This window comes from Paramisgurnus dabryanus, chromosome 17 (assembly GCF_030506205.2).
Source record: "Paramisgurnus dabryanus chromosome 17, PD_genome_1.1, whole genome shotgun sequence".
Classification (NCBI taxonomy): Eukaryota; Metazoa; Chordata; class Actinopteri; order Cypriniformes; family Cobitidae; genus Paramisgurnus; species Paramisgurnus dabryanus.
In genome coordinates, this window is record NC_133353.1 from 21,171,343 (window position 1) to 21,193,682 (window position 22,340).

The window sequence follows — 22,340 nt, forward strand, 5'->3', positions numbered from 1 at the left end:
GTTCAGTGTATGAACGTCAGACTATGACTCTTTATGGATGTCTGTGGACGTGCAAACCCACATGGAAAGAACCTATATGAGGATATATGCACATATATGAAACCTGCAGCTTATATGCACATACAGTATATGCTGCATATACATGTAGGCAAAATTGAGGTGCATATACGGGCCATATTGGTCTCATGTATTGCTTATAAATATCCACATATAAGCCCTATACATACAAGATATGTCTCCTATATTGCTCATGGCAGGATCTGTTCATTTTGTAGCTAATACCTCCCATTGGCATCTGTCATACATGATGCCTAGTTCATATTTTCTATTATCAAGGCAATAACGAGGAACTAACCAAAAACATTATGTAAGAAAGAACTTATGTATGAGCAAACACGTGAAATTGGTATCACATAATTGGCATGTTATGGAATTTAAGCTATGATGTCTACACGTTTTCCTGAAACATTTACAAGGCCAATTCTTTCTTGTATGAAGATAGTAGATGTCTATGGCTGTGCCAAAAATATTAAATATCTGAACATCTGACCAGAGACCGATATGAACTCATATGGAATTTTTTTTGTAAATCAAGAATTTATTGTCAGATAGTCTGGAGAACTACCTGCTATTTAAAAACAAGAAATCACATGAAATTGGCACATGTTTATATATATATATATATATATATATATATATATATATATATATATATATTTTTTTTTTTTTTTGTGCATTTTTTGCATTTATTCATCATTTCTACATTTGTGTCCATATTAGTCCATTGTCTGTTGGCAAGCAAACCTCAGGACTGACATAAACTAACAGCAATGAAAGTATGAGAGCATGACACATGAAACGTGATAAAAATAAGGTTATTCCATCAAGTACAATTGTTCCTAAAATACATGTAAAAACATTATGTTGTTTATAAATGCATATGACACCAAACACCAAGGGTTTTTTTTGCTCATCCACTGTATTTTTTCTGCCTGCTTTAGCATAGAGCCTATCTTTAGATTCATATCCTTTCCCTTAAAAAGAGTTACTTGTAAAACTGATTTTGGAACCAGTTGTACTTCCCACTACCTGTTGTTGTAGGTGTGGCTCTTATTACACTCAAGTCCAAATATTGCCTCCCAGCTCCCCTTGGAACATCACGGAACATCTTTTAAACGTTAGACAAAGACATTATGATTACTTCTTTTAGATGTGTTTTTGCTCAGTGGGTTCTCTGGACAAATGCAGATGACATTTCTGACTGCTACAGTCTGTCTGGAAGCTAAAGGGAAACAAAGTATTTTGCCTTCTTTTTTCGTTTCTGTTTTCTGCAAAGACATGTATAGAAAAACATACACTTTTTCTATGTACACAAAAGGCCTATTTCTCATAAATATTGTTCAGAAATCTGTGTAAATCTGTGTAAGTGAGCACTTCTCCTTTGACAAGATAATCCAACTCACAGGTGTGGCACATCAACATGCTGATTAGACAGCATGATTATTGCACAGGTGTGACTTAAGCTGGCCACAATAAAAGCCTTGGCTCTCCAGCACCTTGTTTCCAGCCGGGCTCTGTGTCTGTCTGGTTACATCTCAGGCTCTTCCGCCACCGTCTGCAGTAGTGATGGGCAGTCCGGCTCTTTCCATAGATTCGGCTCTTTCGGCTCAAGCTCCGGCTCTACATTTTAGTGATGGCAATCCGACTCTTTTCATAGATTCGGTTCAGCTGGCTCGGCTCCCTTAGAAGAGCCGGCTCTTACGGTGCCACCCCTGCCCGCGTCTGAAGATTCGGCTCTGCATGTCGCTACAAAGAATCAGCTCTGAGCGGCTCGTTCGCGAACGACCCATCACTGGTCTGCAGCTCTGTGTCCATCAGTCGGCACCCTGGTCTCCTCCATGATGGCTCCTTCCACTCCTCCATGGCTTCTCATGCTCATGTGTCGCCTTGCTCAAGGCCCCATCCTGGACTGCATCTTTCTTCCCTTTCCTGGCAAGCCATCTGCCTCCAGAACCTCCTCCTACTCTTCATTGCTCTCCACGGCGCAAGTTTGCAGGGATCGTCTGCTCTCGCTCACTGGACTACATTACCCATAATCATTTGCACCCCCTCAACCACCATCTTTAATTGTTTTATACACACATGCTTACCATTGTCTTTATTCCTTGTCGGTTCTTGTCTATGTTATGGGTATTTACCCATAGTCTGTCAAATAAAGTTCTGTTTAGTGTTACCTGTCATCGTCCTTATCCTTCTTACATACTGTGACCCATATTACAAAATGTATCTGCCCACCTAAAGTTCTTGGATGGGTATTTAATATTTTAAAGCAGTAGGTGTGCACACGGTCAACATCCAGTACCTGAAAAAGTGTTGATGTCCAAACCCTTTGTAGCATATTTGGTGATAAGACCATTTTGAACGGTTGCCTTAAGAAGTAAAATTGTACACCTGGTTTAAATGGAGGTCAACAGGGATGTCTGAAATTAAACATAATTAAAAATTGTATGAATGTCTTTTAGAGGTCTGCAAAGACATTGAAAAACCCTGTAAGGATGTCACTTGGATTTCAATAATGAACATTTAAAAAACATCCTTTAAACGATGTCTTTTAAACGTTTAGCAAGCATGTCAGTAGGACGTCTAATTTCAACACAAAAAAAGAGGTCTAGAAAAGACGTTGCAAAAACTTTCTTTCTGGATACTCCATGGACTTCTTTTGAACGTTCAACAAACATGTCAGTAGGACGTCTAATTTCAACACAAAAAAGAAGTCTAAAAAAGACATTAAATGAACGTTGTCTCTGGTTCCCCACTGGACGTCTTTTAAACATTCAACAAGCATGTCAGTAGGACGTCTAATTTCAACACATAAAAGACGTCTAAAAAAGACGTTGAATGAACGTTGTCTCTGGCTCCCCACTGGACGTCTTTTAAACATTCAACAAGCATGTCAGTAGGACGTCTAATTTCAACACAAAAAAAGACGTCTAAAAAATACGTTGCAAAAACTATCATTCTGGCTACTCAGTGGACGTCGTTTGAACGTTCAACAGGCATGTCAGTTAGACGTCTAATTTCAACACACAAAAGACGTGTAAAAAAGACGTTGCAAAAACTTTCATTCTGGCTACTCAGTGGACGTCTTTTTAACGGTAGACAAAGACGTTATAATGACGTCTTCTGGACGTGTTTTTGTTTAGTGGGCTTATAGCAGTGCCCAGTTAAGGAAAACTGAACAGAAGACAAGAAACGTGTAAAGAATACAACGTGTATTACCATGCCACTCATCTCATTATCTGGATATAACTTATTGTTTGTATCTTATGGCTAGAATTAGTCATGTGGCATGTGGGTTGTATGAATCTCTGGTTCATAAGTCCCTTTCTGAAAGTTTAATCAATTGTGCATAATAACATGTGCAGCAACTGCATATGGTCAAGTCTATTTAGTATTTTTCAGTAATGCAGTTATTTTGGGGGTAAATGTGAACAATTGCATTGCTGGCTGGTTTAAGGTGTGCCCTAAATTTTCTGCTTGTGCTCAGTCAGGGGGTACAGTACTCCTAATAACAAAAAAGTTTGTCTGGAGCCCTGAATTACTAGACTCCAATAATGCATTGACAACCTGAACAAAACAAAAATATACAGGCTAAACTTTAATAAGAGCATTGCAAAAGCTATAGAGTTAGCCTAACCCTTCTGAAAAGCGTCCATGCTAACAGACTTTCCCAGGTCATTTTTTGTTGGGACCGTTCATTTGATGCTATTCATCAGATTGCTGAGGACTTGTGTGCAAATGAGCACACAAATGCATGACTTCACACGTTAGCTGGATAAGTATGGTACTAGGGGTGGCACGGTCCATGAAAAAAATCCGAACCGTTCGGTTCGCTTGTCTCGGTTCGGAGCGCGTGTGTACCGCACGGTTCAACGGTTCATGGCATGCGCAATGTAGTCTCATGCCCTGTATGTGACCTCAGATAGCGTGTTTCCCTTTCGCGCGAAAGAAGAGGTGACTGGTTTGGAGTATAAATACTGCGGGTTATGTTACGTGTAGAAATGGCAAGTGGGAGAGAAAAGGAAGTCTGCCCGCAGTTGGAGGATGCGCCAGCGTCGTGTAAGTTTTATGTGTGGAAACATATTTTTATTTCATGTTACTTATGATGACAGCGGAAATAAAACAATAGATAGAACTGCAGTCTATGGGTTAAAAGTGCTCCAACAGCCACAGGAGATCGCCTTCTCTCCGACCATTTATCTAATCTGAGGTACTGACAACAATGTTTTACGTCTTTTCATATTCAGCGCTATTTTTAGCCTTTCATTGATAAAATTAAAGCGGCTGATTTCCGCGTAGTTTCATTTTGCTAGCGTGTGAAAGTTGCGCGATCTTATTTCAGAAATTGCCCCTCAAAGTAATCAGAAGTGGTCAAAAGTGGACAAAAGAGACTTAAAGAGATTTTAATATTACAGGTGCAAAGGTTATGTTTCTCTCTCGTCCACATAAACTCTCAGTATTAAAGCAGCCTCTCAGTGATAAATCTAAGAGCTACACTGAAGTTGGGATTTTAATAAATGCAAGTTATCTTTGTGTGCTAAAAATGCACATAAAGTTTATGTAGATGGCAATACACATTCTCTTTTTTCCCAATTAAATGAAAAGCATGTTGAAATCATCAATGTCTTTCCTCTTGCTCTATCAAAATCTCACCTGGCTTTCCTCAGAGATGGTCCAATGTGCTTAAAGTCAAATTCAGTTTGTGCATGATTACATGATATAACTTTTTTTAATACTGTATCCTAAATTATGGATAATTAATACATTAATAAGATAATACATTTCTGGAGTGTTAAAAATTTAAAGAAAAAATAACAACAAGAACCGTACTGAACCGTGAACCGTGACCATAGAACCGTGATACGAACCGAACCGAGGGTTTTGTGAACCGTGCCACCCCTATATGGTACATTTATGCCAATATAACTATATCAGGCTATGTACAGGTGCATCATTTCAGTAATCAGCATCCGCTGTTAGAGTATAATTATTGGTGTATATAAGTTGTACGCAGGGCAGCCTATGTTGCCTATCTTGAGTACTGAAGTTAACTTCTGCTGATCAAAACTGCAAACGATTTTCTTTAGTAAATTTTCCTTCAATTGATTTACCCTCTGACTACTGGTCATCATTCAACCCACCTGGGGCCTCATTTATAAAGCATGTGTCACAGGTCGGAGCGGACCACTTCTAACGTGAGTCACGCCCCTCCCTCATTTTCCACCCCGAGGAGGTCCCAAAATGCCCCAATGACCAAACAGATGAGGAAACAGGATAAAACATAACAATCTTTATTAAATATTTAAAATGTAAGGGGAAAAAGGGGAGGGATTCTTAAAAGGTAAGTACGAAGACTTGGAATGGCTCTGAGTCGCTTCTGACTCTCACGAGGATCACAGGTAAGTCCTCTTAGCCTGTCTTTATTTTCTTTGTCCTCTCGTGAATTACAGGGGGATACTCTCAACTTCCGCTCTTTGTGTCTCTCAGATGGGCTCCCGATGGACGCTCCAACCTCTCTTCAGCACGGCATCTAGAAGGTATACAAGTGCGTGCCTGGACTTGAAGCTGGAGATGTCTAGAAGGTATACAGGTAATGTATACAGGAAGGTACACTGGGCTCTTGGCTTTGGGCGGACAAGTGAGTATACAGGGGGGGTACACTGGGCACTTGGCTTTGGGCGTACAGCTGAGTATACAGGGAGGTACACTGGGCACTCGGCTTTGGGCGTACAGGTGAGTATACAGGGTGGTACACTGGGCTCTTGGCTTTGGGCGTACAGGTGAGTATACAGAGAGGTACACTGGGCACTTGGCTTTTGGCATACAGGTGAGTATACAGGGAGGTACACTGGGCACTTGGCTTTGGGCGTACAGGTGAGTATACAGGGAGGTACACTGGGCACTTGGCTTTGGGCGTACAGGTGAGTATACAAAGAGGTACACTGGGCACTTGGCTTTGGGCGTACAGGTGAGTATCCAGGGAGGTACACTGGGCTCTTGGCTTTGGGCGTACAGGTGAGTATACAGGAAGGTACACTGGGCTCTTGGCTTTGGGCATACAGGTGAGTATACAGGGAGGTACACTGGGCTCTTGGCTTTAGGTGTACAGGTGAATATACAGGAGAGGTACACTGGGCTCTTGGCTTTGGGCGTACAGGTGAGTATACAGGAGAGGTACACTGGGCTCTTGGCTTTGGGCGTACAGGTGAGTATACAGAGAGGTACACTGGGCTCTTGGCTTTGGGCATACAGGTGAGTATACAGGAGAGGTACACTGGGCACTAGGGCTGCAACTAACGATTATTTTAATAATCGATTAATCTGTCGATTATTTGTTCGATTAATCGATGAATCGGATAAAAAACAAAAAACAAGAAAAGCATTCATTTCCAACCCCCAATTCAAAACAGAACTAAAATCTTTAGAAATTGCAAAAACATGTTGCTCCTTGAACACACCTGAGCTGTTACAATAATAATACAATAAAATAAAAATGGACTAACACAAAAAAATACACATGTATGCTTTACATCTGCCAAATATATAAACTTTATGATGCATTTCCCATCAAGAAGCCTCTCTTGATGGGATCAAAAAGAAAGTATATGAGTAGGCCTACACTCTCAGAAATAAAAGTACAAAAGTTGTCACTGGACAGTACCCTTTCAAAAAGGTACACCTTTGTACCCCAAAAGTGCATATTAGTACTTCATAAGTACATATTGGCAGTTCAAAGATACATATTTGTACCTAAATGGCACATATTAGGACCTTTTATAAAGGGTACTGCCCCAGTGACAGCTTTGTACCTTATATTTGACTTTATGTGTTTTCTCTGATCGGATAGCTATCTCATTTGTTAAAACTGTTCCATTTACATTTGGCCACATAAATGCGTCTTGTGAAAACGGAAAATTCGTCTACTACTCCCGCGCAAAATGCTAATACACCATTCATTACTTCGTAAGACGATGTTTATGCAACAAAAGGCGGCACTTAAAGTACTGTATGTTGGGCCGGGGACGCGAGTCTCCTTGCTCGGCATGAGCTGGAGCGCGCAGTACAGAACAGCAGGAGAATGACGGCGCGATGATTTAACATACAGGTCCATGACGGGGAAAAGAGTTCATACAACTCTCTCAACGTTTTATTTCTTTGTTTAATATCATTGGAGTTTTTTATTCGTTCTAGAAACTTTTTTACTCGCTGTCGTCGCTCCATAAAGCATAAGCGTGTCAGCTTTGTTTGTTTACCTCTTTGCCGGCTATAACTTCCAGGTGACGCGCTTACGTTTGGGAGGAGTAAAACACTGACATGTGGTTTTCCTCTACCTTTGTTGTTTTTTTATCTTTTCTCCGCCGCCCTGTCATTTCTCCGCGTCTATGAGGCGCCGAACTCTGCAAGCAACAGTACGTGAGAGAGACCGACGCTCCGTCCCAAACCGCATACTTCCATACTATATAGTAGGCGAAAAGCACTACTTCTCGTACTCTTTGCCTACTATATAGTATGGAATTAGGCGGTTTGGGACGCAGTGCGAGTGTGTTCACTCCGCTCCGCGCTTAACTGAAGTTTTTCCTTTTTTTTATTAAACGTCTCTGCGTCACGCAACACAACGAATCGATTATGAAATTCGTTGCCAACACTTTTAGTAATCGATTTTTATCAATTTAATCGATTCGTTGTTGCAGCCCTACTGGGCACTTGGCTTTGGGCGTACAGGTGAGTATATTAGGCTTGAAATTAATGCAACTCACAGACCCGTAGGTAGGCAGACGTCAAGCTTTAGCTCTTTGGGGCTTAGGTGGCTGGAGAGGACGTATGCACACACAGCGAACTTCTGGCCTTCCTTTCTAGGACAGACTTCCAATGCAACACTTGAACGTTGACTTCCAATACATCGTGGAACAGTCCCACGTCGACACAGAGCCCTTGGCTCGAACCTGCAGACTGGCAACAGACACACACACAGAGTCTTTTCACAATAGACTACTTCAGTGAATATGTAGGGAGAGATACAACACCTCTTGACTTCGAACAGATGTACAGATGGAGGGACAGGCCGAGGCTGCTGCACGTTGGGCTTAACACGGCCACAGATGAAATCCTGAACGGTGGGTAAGATGGAATAGGACACCACATCAGATGATATACTGTACGAGTGGTCCGGTCGCTTCCCTCTCCTCTCTTCCAACAATGGGACAAGAGATCTAGGCATGGGCGGGCATCTGCAAACACCAACCAGGCGTTTAATGATACACCAAGACAGCACATGTATTTTTCTTCCACACAGCAGCCAATTAAAGCTCTCCCTCCTTCAAATACTCCACACAATATTCACAGCAATACTCTTACTTCTTACAGTTGGCATGCCACCACCAGGTGGGAGAAGGGATTACGAGTAACAGTCGGGTTGTATAATAGATGTATCAGTCGTCCACCGACACCAGCTCACTTCCTTCAATCCAGGGCTTTCCTCTTCGGCCTAGTGAATGATCGCTGACAACATTGACACAGCACAACACTACAATTCTTCAAGTGTACACACTTCAAAAGACTCACCCACGGCACGCCACACTCACAGTGAATTAAGGTCTGATCACCACGTTGGGCCGGGAATTGGTCCTGAACAGCAGAAAGGGGTTGATACGGAGGATGACCAAATGGAGACGTCACATCCACGACTTGTAACCACACTCTTTCCTCTTCGTAGCTAGCTTTGCTCGCCCACCACTCCTTTCTATGGGTGGGGCCGTATACACGCTGACCGAGCACTTAGGAGATGCACTAGGCTACACAGTTAGCAAGTTATGTCACTGGCAAAACAACAACTCCACATACTCACAGTTTGTTGACTCTCAACGTTTACCTCTCTCTTCCAGAGGAATAGCATATACAAGGTTGCTAGTAACACACTCCTTCGTTCCTACCAATGTTTTACACAATGACTCCTCAATATCCACAATCTCTTCGAAGTAAACAGCACAGGTCAACACAATTACTTCAGCCAGAATTTCCTAAGTACTTAGCTTCGTTTTCATTCAGCTCAATCCCCCACTTTGTCTACGCCCAGTCTGCAATCTCCACAATAATACACCTCTCCAACACACCAAACACTTCCGTCTCCCCCACAACGCTTGCTGGAATAAACTTCATCTTCCTGTTTTCCTGATGCTCTATTTATACTCCTTCTCTTCTCAGAACTGCCCAATCGCTACGCTTAATAAGCACACCTGATGCCGATATCGCCTGATTACGGTTACCGGAGCTGGCTGGGTGTTTCGGTAAAAATGGTCCGGGCGGAATTATTTCCGCCATTTTTGGTTCCGCTACTTGCAGTCACTCCGTGACACGTGCGTACGCACAAAACAGGGTTAAAAACGTGTGTATGCCATTTCCCACGCAAAGGTTGTGATCTATAAAGAAAAACTTGACGACAAAATGTGTGCACCTGTAAGCAAACTCTGACCCATGTGTACGCACATTCTGGAGACAATAATGGGAATTGGCGACACAGATGGCGAGAAAGTGATCTGAAATCAGATTGAAGAAAGTAAATATGACAAGAACGATTATAAGTATTGATAACACATTTAATTTCACTATCATACGTTAGATCCACGTTATCATTATGATGAAATACAGCAGTGTTATTTGCACTTGTACTGAGTGATAATGGTTTTATATAAATCTTGTAAAATTCAATCTTAAATCAAAAATCATTTCAAATATTTAGTCATAGCTACGGTCACTTTGTCCACTACGAGAGCGCAAGATGGCCCGACTGCGTGGAATACAGGACAGCATCAAATACGCATCCGTTATATAACTGCAGAACACAGTGTAAATAACCAAATATTGTTCTTATTTACTCTGCATTTTTATAATCAAATGTCAAAGTGTGGAAATACATCAAGTTCCCGGATAATCGTTTCTCTCTATGTTATCATTATTATAGTCCTAATTATGATGTTCATAAGAAAACCTGCATGAAGCATATGTTTGCCTGTTACACTAAAATAAATATTAACTCACACGTTTACAAGTTAATGCAAGTCTGTTAGGTAAAAGGATATTACTATTTATGTTTTTAAATTTAAATTATTCATTTTTTTTAAATGTCTGCTCCTTGTAGAGCAGATGAGACAGCTTGTGCAGCTGGAGAACAGTCCGCATATATCAGACGCGTGCACAAAAGGAGCAGAAAACACATATTTAATTTATTTTAGTGATACCTCTCATTTATGGTGTGATTTTTAAATGGTGTATGATATAATTGCTGTAAAAATATATAAATGCTGCGTTAATCCCTTGTGTAATGCTGCGCTATTGCAATGCTGGAGGATTACGACAATGGCTTGCATTTATTGGCCGGGCACATTTAGCTTACGAACTAACAATTGGATGCCAGTCTCATTAATATGAGGATCAGCATTCAGGATGTGATTTGCATTGACTATTTATGGTTAAAAATGGGCGTGTATAGGGCGGGATGTGAGGCAGAATCACGTACGCACATTTTAAGGTGATCTGTGCACGTGAATGCCCCCCCCCATGTGACTCTTAACTGTAGCGCAAGGTTGTCGTTTTAATTACCATTTTTTAAGTGTGTTTATATTAAAGTTATGATGATGCAGTGCTAACATTTATTTAGCAGTAATTTTAAGTGTGTGCTTACACTATTATTTAACATATTAAGTGACTGGAGTACAATTGATGAACAATGGTTGATGTGAATCGTCATGCACATGTCTGTATAAATGATTAACTGAGTGTAAATGAGACACATATGCATGCTATTAATATGCATTATATTGCATTTGTCAATGTATGTGTTTTAATGAGAGAGAGTTGTTGCGTTTGCAACGTATATGAGTGTTTAATGAGAGAAATATTACATCTGCTTATGTGTATATTGAATGACAAACCAATGCATTTATTGATTTATATTCGGTTGCTTATCATATTAATTTAATCCTTTTATAAAGTGTCTTGCTGCGTACAAAAGGGGTGTATATAATGTTTACAACAGTTAATTTGTTATTTTGGTCAATTTCTAAAGTGTAAGTTATCAGAGAAAACAAAATGTAATTGATATGTACTTTGATATGCATTTTGTGAGTGGTCTGTATATTGTGTTTTGAGTATATAGAACAATACACTGATAAAGGGAAATGCAACATGTTTGTTTGTCTCTTATGTCCCCTTGTTGCAGTGTGCTGTTTACAGGATCGGGAAATCCTAATCCTAAACCACAGATAAAGGAAACCTGGATTATCTGTAAACACGTTTTACACTGTTCTGTAAATCCTCGGTATTTATTAACAGGCGTTTCACATTGTACATTCCTGTACATGTCTGATAAACTAATTTACGTTTGTGTGTTGTAAATAACTTTAAAATTATAGATTTTGTGCTTGCACCAATAAATCATGTAACACAATGTCAGCAAATTTACAGTAATGGTCATTTACTTTCAGCTGCTTTATAAATGTCTCCTACTCTCAGACTGGTCCTACACCTTACTAAGAATTTTTTGACACTTAAAGGCGCAAAAGAGGATGTTTTTCGTGACTGAGAATCCAAAAACAGTTACTGAGTTTTTTAAATGAGCGCATGCGTAAGAACAGCCTCCCTCCTTCACAGCTCATTTCTAGGGAACACCTTCCAAAACTCGTGCACAAATATTTGAACACAAGTGTTTGTTTACCACCGGCATATGCTGTGTCGCGTGACTCCATCAGTGGATTCATTATGTGAAATGATGATAATAAACAAATAAGACGTTAAAACGTTAGATCAGTCGACGCTACTCCCATTTCAACTAGCATGTAGCAGACTGGTCACTGCCTTACAACTGCAGTACAAGAACAACATCAATATACTTGAATAACAGTACAACAATAATTATTCCCCAAAGAAAGAATAATCACTGTTACCTGTCGGGAACAATTTTGCGAACTGCGCGTCTGTCTTGACAACTCTCTGTTCCTTCATTGCTCTCCAGCGTTGAAATGTTTCTCCAATAACGACTCTGTTTACATAACGTTCTTTTGACAATTTTCTCCTATTCCCAGCAGCTTAAAAAAGTCTTTCTTTTGCATCCTCCTTCGAGTTTCTTCTCTACCGTGGTGCAAATTCGAGGAGGAAAGCAGGATCGACAATGAAAACAAAACGAAACTTAAGACGGAGTTTCATGCGTTATGCGTCGCCTGTGTTTAGTTACTGGAGCGCGCACGTCTCTCACAAGGATCGTAATGGCAGTGATTGAGAAGCCAGAGGGCCAATCGCTTATGTGATGACCCCATGAGCAATTGGCTGATGTTTTTAAGGCCCTATCTTGTGCACAGATGACGTATATTAATATTATTACTTTCAGTGCAGCTAATAAATAGTCTTTTATCATTTAGTAAAGACAGTTTCAAGTAATATTGCAAAAATTGGTAACACTTTATTTTACGACCCGCAAAGTACCGCGTAATTAAACCGAATTTACAGTGTACCTATTTGTAACAACAGAGTACCTCTACAGTACGTACTTGTAGTTATAAGGGAACAATATTTTAAGTTTGGGGTAAACAGGGGGTAAGAATATATGGAAAATTATTCTCTAAGTATTTCATAACTACAGGGTACCTATTGTAATATTACGTGGTATGTATGACTTACGTCTATGGGTAATATGGTCTATGTGTAATATGTTTTTTTTTTCATATTTGCTACTTATCTGATGAAGTGTTTTGTATAGCCTACAGTTGATGTCTACAAGCCACGTCGGCAAATAAAATATAACACACAATAAAAATAATAGCAACTTGTACCTCTTTGATCTGTATATGTATACAGGAGTTACCAGGTAACTCTTATATTTGCGGGCTGTAAAATAAAGTGGGGCTTATTCCCCGCTTGTTCTGTGTATGTACCAAGTAACTCTTATATTTGCGGGCTGTAAACTAAAGTGGGGCTTATTCCCCGATTGTTCTGTGTATGTATCAGGTAACTCTCATATTTGCGGGCTGTAAACTAAAGTGGTGCTTTGTTCACTTCTTGTTATAAATGTTATAGGGTAAATACCATAAACATACAGAATATTGTTATTTTTATTTTAAAACAACTTATTTCAAAACATCTTTAAAACACTATAATTCAGCCAACACTTAATGTTTATTATCACATAACTTTTATTTAAAATAAAAAGTCATGACAAATTTTCATTGTTTTTGCGGCTTGGCTTCCTCTGTTGGTGTTCTTGTCCACTCGGATGATGAGTTGATGTCGTCTCACAAATGCTGTTCTGCATTACATATAAAAAACATAAATGAAAGGCTTCAGTAAATGTTTCTTCACTGTGCCTTGACAGAAACAGAGTTTTCTGAGCCAGTTACGTTAATAACTTTAGGCTTACTTATGTGCTAGCTAACCTGCTACCGTTAGCTGGCAACTTTCTTGAAAAACATTGTTTGAAATGCGTGAGTCATGTATTAACAAAACCAGTCACCTTACCCCAGATTTCCACCGACTGCGGAGCGGCTGCAGATCAGCTCCGCTGCGTTACGGCTCCGCACTCCGCCGTCCGTCAATACCCACCAGTTCCATATTTGTTGCAGAGCGGCTGCGTGCTGAAGTGACGAGGACCCATGAGGTCTCGCAAATTCACGTGATGATCGCGCGATACCTAGTTCTGTCTCTGCCCATTATGCCGTTGAATTATGACATTTTAACAAACCAGCCCAGATCACAACACGAGATCTTGCGTAGACAGAGCAGTACATCAAATCCATCCAAAATTCAAAAAATAAGAAGGCTGCTAAAACATTTATTTATGCTCTATCTTTAATTTATTTATTTTAAACTCCCCCTGGCTCTGTTCCTGTCTATTATTTGTTGTTTCTGTATTAATGACTTTATTTGTGTGTGTTTGTAATGTTTGTATTGCAAAGATTTAATAAAAAAACACAAGTTCTCGCGAATTCAGGTATGATCACGCGATAAAGTCATGGCTCCGCCCTGCGGAGCTGTCCGGCATCCGTCAAAAATAGAAGCTCTGCGTATTTGTGCCGGAGGGCTGCGGATGGCGGGAGCTGTGACGGATTCGGAGCGCAGTCAGTGGAAATACACACATTGACTTGAATGGAAACCGATTGACTCCGCCGCCGTTCCGCAACGGATCCGCAGCCGTTCCGCAGTCGGTGGAAATCCGGGGTTATCCAGCATGCGGATCCTGCTAACATCACTCGCAGCCGTACTCCACAGTGTAGAACGTTTTTAAAACCTCTTAAAGAAATTTCACCTCAGGATCGCATTCCAGCAAACCTCCTGCAGACGGCCGCGCGTTCTACACCTGCGCAGTAGCCTACGCATGTAGTCGTCTTTTGCTTTAGCGGGAGCTGATATCTGCTGTTGTTTCATTCTGGTTTGCCATTGCATAAATTATATTTGGCTAAAATACTTGTGTTTACAGTAAATAAATTGCAGCACCACTTCAAATATGTCCGCAAATGTAGGAGTTTCCTGGTAAATAGGGAATAAGTTGCTATTTTATTGTACTTACCTTACAAAAAAGATAACCACATTAAATCAGCTGGACTTTTGTTATTAAAAGCAAGTAATATAGGCTACTAAAATAAAAGTGATATGCTGTTATATTAATTTGCCGATGTGGCTCGTAGACATTGACTGTATACAACATTCAGTAGTCAATATGAAAAATTCACAATAAAAAATAAATAAAACATAATTTCCCCATAGACTTGACTAAGTCATACATACCACGTAATATTACAATAGGTACCCTGTTGTTATAAAATACTTAGAGTATAAATAATTTATAATTCTTCATATTCTTACCCCCTTATTACCCCAAACTTAAAATATTATTCCCTTATACCTACAGGTTACCTACCCTGTTGTTACAAATAGGTACGCTGTAAATTCGGTTGAATTACGCGGTACTTTGCGGGTCGTAAAATAAAGTGTTACCCAAAAATTTATAAAACAAACATCCTCTTTTGCACCTTTAAGTCATAGCTTAAGAGTATTCTTAAGAGCATTTCTGAGAAGTTTTATACATACGGACCCTAATACCAGAAAAATCAACTTAAGTACAGTAACAAAGTATTTGTACTTTGTTATTTCCCATCTCTGCTTTTGATTGATTAAACAGATACAATAAATACTTACCGATGAGTAGAATGACTCCTCACTGACAGAAGAATCTAAAGGGTAATTCACCTCTTTACAGTATCTTGTTCGGGGGTTTCAATGGAACTGGTGTTTTCATTGAGCAGTATGTCATCAGGTTCCTCTGTCTCTTTAGGCAACCCATCCTCACCCCATGTCGTCAATATTTGACGACACTTGACCATTCGTCAATATGTGACGGGGAGGGTATACCTGTCGCGTCATTTTTTGACGAACTGGGGACTTCAATACTATTACGTCCGTTGCATTCTCTTTCCTATTTTCTTACCATTTTTGCGTCGGCTTAGGGTTAGATTTACATAATGACATCCCTACCCAAACCTAACTCTAACTCCAACGCCAGGTGACAACTGTTTCTAACCCCAACGCCAGGTGACAACTGTTTAATTTCGCGTACACTGTTTAATTTCGCGTACACTGTTTAATTTCGCGTACACTGTTTAATTTTGCGTAATCTAACCCTAAACAGACGCGAAAATGGTAAGAAAATAGGAAAGAGAATGCAACGGACGTAATAGTATTGAAGTCCCCAGTTCGTCAAAAAATGACGCGAAAGGTATACCCTCCCCGTCACATATTGACGAATGGTCAAGTGTCGTCAAATATTGACGACATGGGGTGAGGATGTGTTGCTTTAGGACACATGTTGGGAGCAGTGTCAACAAGTATGGTAGGTTTGACACTTTGGACTTTAAGAATTGGGTCCAAAATATCAAAAAAAGGTCTGTCGTTCTGCCCCAGAGCAAGCATTGCTATCTTTCACAGCTTTGTAATCTTTTTTTTCTGATTTTTTAATTTGTCATAGCTAACCGGGCATTTGTTGATACCCAGCTTAAGCTAGTTTGTTCCTTAACTACTCAGTTGTTTCTGACCGTGCCGTCCAATTTGTCCTGAACAGACTTTTCTGACCATAGTTGTAGGAATAATGCAGTCTACACATCAATCCAGTTTACACGATTTCAAAATTTCTTACGTTTTAAGTTCCTTACTTCTCAATGGCTGCTGTTTACACGCCATGCTTTTCCTGTTATTGACGTGATGCAACTCTCGCTGCTTAATTTGATTAGCTGTCTGTTGCAGAACCCTGAAGCAGGGTTTAAAAACCCTGGGTAAAAAGCTAACACCGCTTTCAAATTACAGGTGTGAAACACTCCTTAACCTAGGGTTAAAAGCGGGGTTAAAATGAAGATAACCCAGGCTTAAGTAGAGTGGGAAGCGCTGTAATGTGGTTTAGGAACAGCTTGAATGAAGAGATGCTAATATGCCAGTGGGGTGACATCTTGTTGATCAATTCAAGGACCATGATATCCTGCCAGGTTGATGTCAGGTGTCTTGTCGTGTCCAATGACAGCTTGCTGTTCAAGGATCCTCTGGCCCATAGCTTGTCAGGATCCCCATCTTGTTGAGCACTCAGTTTTAAGCTGGTGCTCAGGTAGGTTGAACTCCTTTTGGGCAACAGCAAGATCCCTCCTCTGTTTCCAACTATGGCTGAAGTGAGCCACTAGCTTTTTGCAAAGACCCAAAGCACGGTCAATTCTTGAATCTTTTATTGCATTTTCTACAATTGAAAAATACTTTTATCAACACTGCATGGGCGTCGGAAGCAAATGAAAAGTGGGTGGGTCCCCACGTCAACACCCCCCCCCCCCCGAAAATACATTTACTGCAATAGATGCAATTTTCATGTTTCCTTTTAATTAACCTGAACATTTGCGTTTATTAAATAAAAGACAGTATTGCGGTCAGAATTCTGGTAATAGCCCTTTGAAAATTTTGCAAATAATGACAGATGTCATATTTCATTTATTTTTCTGTGTGACATTTTTTTTCTCTACTCTGCTGACAGTAGGCTACAATGTTTCTTTTTTATTTTGAGGAAATAAAAGGTAAGAAAAACGAATGAAGGTAACTGTTACAATTTTTGTATACCTTTTTATTTGTTATACCCAGTCTCTCTTTCTCTCTCTTAGAGAAATATAAATGTGAGATTCTGGAAATTAGATCAATATATTTAATGGTATCCGTCGGGAACATGCTGTCATAAGAGTTTGAGCATATATGTACTTCTAAAACACAATCGATTAAACAATTGCAGAGGTATGACTTTATGAATCATTTGCAAATGTACCTCGCAAATAATGTTAATACGTGAAGACGTTATAATCGCATGAAAAGTAATTGCAGGCTTCTGTAAAAAAAAACTTTATGGTGCCACGATCGCTGGATAATTTTAATCAAAATAAACTATTTTACTGCAGTAATAATATTTTAACGAGTAGCCTATACTTTTAACGGTTTGAAAGGGACCACATTTAGTGCTGTGTCAATTATTATCAATAAAAGCATATGCTAAACCTTAACGTCTCCGTGCCTCCGCAATTCATATCTCTCCTCCTCATCTCCTCCGTTTTTTTTCTTCTGTTTCTTGAACTTGGGGCTCGAGTCGACCCAATGTTCGAGCTGCCTTTAAAAACAGCAAGAGTTCGTTTACCGTTAATTATTAAGACTAAATAGGCAGGCAAACTCGTGAAACAGTGAAAGTAAAATAATTCGCCATAATATGGTTTTACACGTCTATAGAAAATATACTATAAATAAAGCAGTTATTAATTTTCCTAATGCATGGATGTTTGACCTTTACCTCCGTTTTAAACGTTATTCATTTCGCAAAGGAGGTTTTTCAGCACTTTGTTTGAACAGCAACTCAGCAGCACCTCCCTCCGCGAATTTTTTTAAAAAGCTGAAACGGTCCGCGGTGTAAAAAGCAAAGGTTGGGGATTCCTGCTTTAGTGGAATGGATTTTGACTAACAGCGCATTGATAAGTGAACAGACAAATGCGCTAAAGTACAGAAAAAGTGGGTGGGTCCATTATCATTGGTCTTAAAAAGTGGGTGGGTCATGTCCCACCCACGTATAATGGTTCCGACGCCCATGGAACACTGCAATGAATTAATTTAACATTCCATATACTTTCTTACATTAAAAATGTTAAAATAGCAATTAAAAACCAATAAAATGGGAGAAACATAAAGCAGGATAAAGTTAATTGTGTGCGCACAGTCTTGTTATAAAATGCACTGTCAAGGTAAAATAAAGCTCCATAGTTGGACTCGACCATAAGTCTGATGTTGCCGCAAAGTAATGCACATTTTGCAGACTTTCTTGACTGTCATGCAACACTGAGTATATAGACCTGACAACGCAAAAAAAAAATAGCCAGAGGGCTGATAGTAGTGCTTTTCTAAAGTCTTTATCATTGCCTTAAATCCCTTACTTTCAACAGTGTTTATAGGAGCTATGTCTTAAGTGAAAAGTGATGGCAGTTGTTATGTCTTTGTGCCACTGGGAACTTTAGGGGTATGGGGATGCACTGTGTAATGTTATTGAATTTTGAGCTGGTATTTTTTGGCGTAGCTCCCTTGTCCTTCATGGCTTACTTGTACTGTATTTTGTGGTGACGTCTGAGGTCGTTGTAGAGATTGGTGGTGCTACTTTGTGGTGCTGCCACAATGCCAAAGCACAGCTTACAGATTATGACTCCTTGTGCATCATTGTCAGGTTCAAACACAAAAAAAATCCACATGGTGCAATGTGCTGCTTTTTGGGTACCAATGTTGTGGGATCATCGCCACCAGGATTGTCTGCACTGGCGCTCAATATTTTCTCTCTTTTGTACGAAAACTAACTGCAACGAGGAAGATAAATGATGGGGTCTTATTGGTGAATGAATAGGGTTTGGTTTTATATAGAGTATGAGTATGACCAATAAGTTTGACTGATCTCTTGGATTGTTGTAAAGAAAATACGTGAACACATGAATGCAGCATCTGAATACAGGAAAATACTGTACATGTAAGTGAATCGCCATAATTTAGAAAGAAGATTGCGTTTATGGATGAATCAAGATTGTGATTATTTTTTTCAATTAACCAGGCAGCCCTAGCACATTCAGATATTTACATTTGATCAATATCTGCATTCTTTGTGAATGCTACAGTATGACCTTGGTGTTGCTCTACCCTATATAACAACCAGTTTTGTTGTATTGAAAAGCAATTTACAGTACACATTCAGTTTGCATTTTATTAAAGAAATCAAGTCATAAGCCTTTGGAACAACATAATGTAATGATGATGTCACAGGAGTGACGATCTTTTAGGCGGAACCAAAAATTGGGAAGGTTTGGTATCGCCCGGATGTTTCCGCCCGGACCGGTAAGAGAAAACACCGGACATCCGGTAGCGTCGCGAACGCTGTAAGCGGCCAAATTACACACAGCTGGGAGTTATTAACAGGAGCGCCGGGTGATTGGAGGAGAGTAACACCAGGAGAGTATTTAAGAACAACTTAAACCACAGTCTTGGCTGATGTTATCCGCTGTGTGTTGATGTGTATCGTAGCGCCGAGTTGGGCTCGCCGGATCCGCTATTTGGATCGCTGTATTGCTCTCTCTCTCTCTCGTTTGGATCGTAGATCGATGCTAAGGAGGATATCGACGACCTTATAGGTGGAATACTAGACGGATACTGACGTTGGATGAGAGAAACGGAGGAAGAGGAAAACTTACTGTTGTGAGTATACACCTGTGGAAAAGTGGTGTTGGTGGCTGGAAAACGCCCTGTCTATGCATCTGGAGTTATTACAGCATGAAGTCAACCTAGGACAAAGAAAGACAGAAATTGTGAGTAACCAAATCCCTTGAAGTAGGTGTTTTGTATGTATTTGATCTATACATCGTTTTGAGTGTTTTCAAGAGAGACTGAGTGGCCCTACCCCGGTACCAGCGTGGTGGGTGAGCCGAAGGGTTCTCGTGTGGAAGCAGCTACAGTGACGACAACAAACAAATACTAGGCCGTCTACCATCTCCCTATTCTCGCCCAGAGCGAAGTGGAAGAGGACGGGTGTCTATTGTGTGCACTGAGCGTGGTGGGTGAGTCTTTGGATGTAGAAATTTTCACTTGAAGTGGTGCTGTGTAATGCTGTGTATTGCAGTGAGAGTGCTGTGTCTTGTCTGACGTAACCCCGCCTTCCGTCACTCGTCCCGGGACGACGAAGAGGAAAAACGGCGCTAGAGAATACCTGTACGATTATGCTGTAGTGTGTTTTCAGTCTAACAGTATCACAGAGTGGCGGCGAAGCACTGTGCGATTGGCGGTGTGTGTGAGTATCACATCTACTATTGTTACCTTACTTGTGTCTTTTTTTATCATCACAGAGTAGAGGCGAAAGAGATCCGCCGGCCCGAGGTCTCGACGAAAGGGCGCCCCGGTCCAGTTTCGATCGACCAACGGGTCTCGAGGAAAGGGCAGCACTCGACCCGGTGTGCCGGCGTGACGTTCTCGCCCCTCTGTCAACCAACGAGTTCGCCGAGAGGGTCTTGGTCCCCGGCGTCCCATTACAAACCACTGTTCAATCGACGCATTGCATAGCCAGCCAGCGTAAGCCCGCCACCCTGTAAGCTACCGTATAACCTGTTTTGTCTGCTGATTAACAGGGAAGTGAGTGAGTCGTGAGAGCCAGCGTGAACACTGAGATATTGAGCCGTGGAGAGAGCCATACCTACCCAGGAGCTGTAACCAGCGCAGAGGTGAGAGAAAGCCTTGAAATCGATTCACTGTATCCCTGTATCCCAGTAGTCGTCTGTGGAGAGAAAGAGAGCCAGCGTGAACACTGAGATATTGAGCTGTGGAGAGAGCCATACCTACCCAGAAGCTGTAATCAGCGCAGAGGTGAGAGAAAGCCTTGAAATCCATTCACTGTATCCCTGTATCCCAGCAGTCGTCTGTGGAGAGAAAGAGAGCCAGCGTGAACACTGAGATATTGAGCTGTGGAGAGAGCCATACCTACCCAGAAGCTGTAATCAGCGCAGAGGTGAGAGAAAGCCTTGAAATCGATTCACTGTATCCCTGTGTCCCAGCAGTCGTCTGTGGAGAGAAAGAGAGCCAGCGTGAACACTGAGATATTGAGCTGTGGAGAGAGAGCCATACCTACCCAGAAGCTGTAACCAGCACAGAGGTGAGAGAAAGTCTTGAAATCGATTCACTGTGCCCCTGTATCCCAGCAGCCGTCTGTAGAGAGAAAGAGAGTCAGAGTGAGTGCTGAGATACTGAGCTGTGAAGAGAGCCATACCTACCCGGGAGTTGTAACCAGCGCGGAGGTGAGAGAAACCCTCGAAACCGATTCACTGGGTCCTCGTGTCCCAGCTGGAGTCTGTGGAGAGAGAGAGAATAGGGAAGGAGAGTGAGTCAACGAGCAAGGAGCTGTGGGAAATAGGCGGCGAACCGCCGTGCGCTAAATAAAGGTACACTGACAGGAAAAGTCCATACCAACACTCATTGTGATTTATTCTGCCTCCAGGAAGGAAGAGGAGCGCGCCACGGGCAGAGGGAACCAGAGGCGGGAGCCAGTTCCCCGACGCAACCCCCCCCCCTTCCCTCTGGCATTCATTCGGCCGTGGCCCCCTGGAGGGCAGATCCTGATTTTAGTTTTTAATTCCCCTTTCCCCAAGCCCCCGTATATTTTAACTATTTAAACAAATAAAGAATATTTTTATACTTACCTGTACTCGTTGTTGTCTGGTCATTGGGTTGGTTTTGGGGACCTCCTCGAGGTGGAAGTTTAGAAGGGGCGCCCAGCAAACAGGGGACGTCCTCCGGACGTTGCGAACGTCCTCTTAGGTCCGCATAAGGTCCGCATTGTAACGTTCGCTGGCGGACCTTCCGGGGACGTCCGCATATGATCCGCTAAATAACGTTCGCTGGCGGACCTTCCGGGGACGTCCGCATATGGTCCGCTAAATAACGTTCGCTGGCGGACCTTCCGGGGACGTCCGCATATGGTCCGCTAAATAACGTTCGCTGGCGGACCTTCCGAGGACGTTAGCATATGGTCCGCTAGACAACGTTCACAGGCGGACCTTCCGGGGACGTGAAACCACTCAGTTTTAATATAAACCCATACTACACATTTAACCATAAGGCAGGGTTACCCTTTCATGCAGACATCAAAGTAAAAATGCTGTTTTTGCTATTACTTTACTAATGAAAATCGTAGTTTATAGTATCTAATATTATTTTAT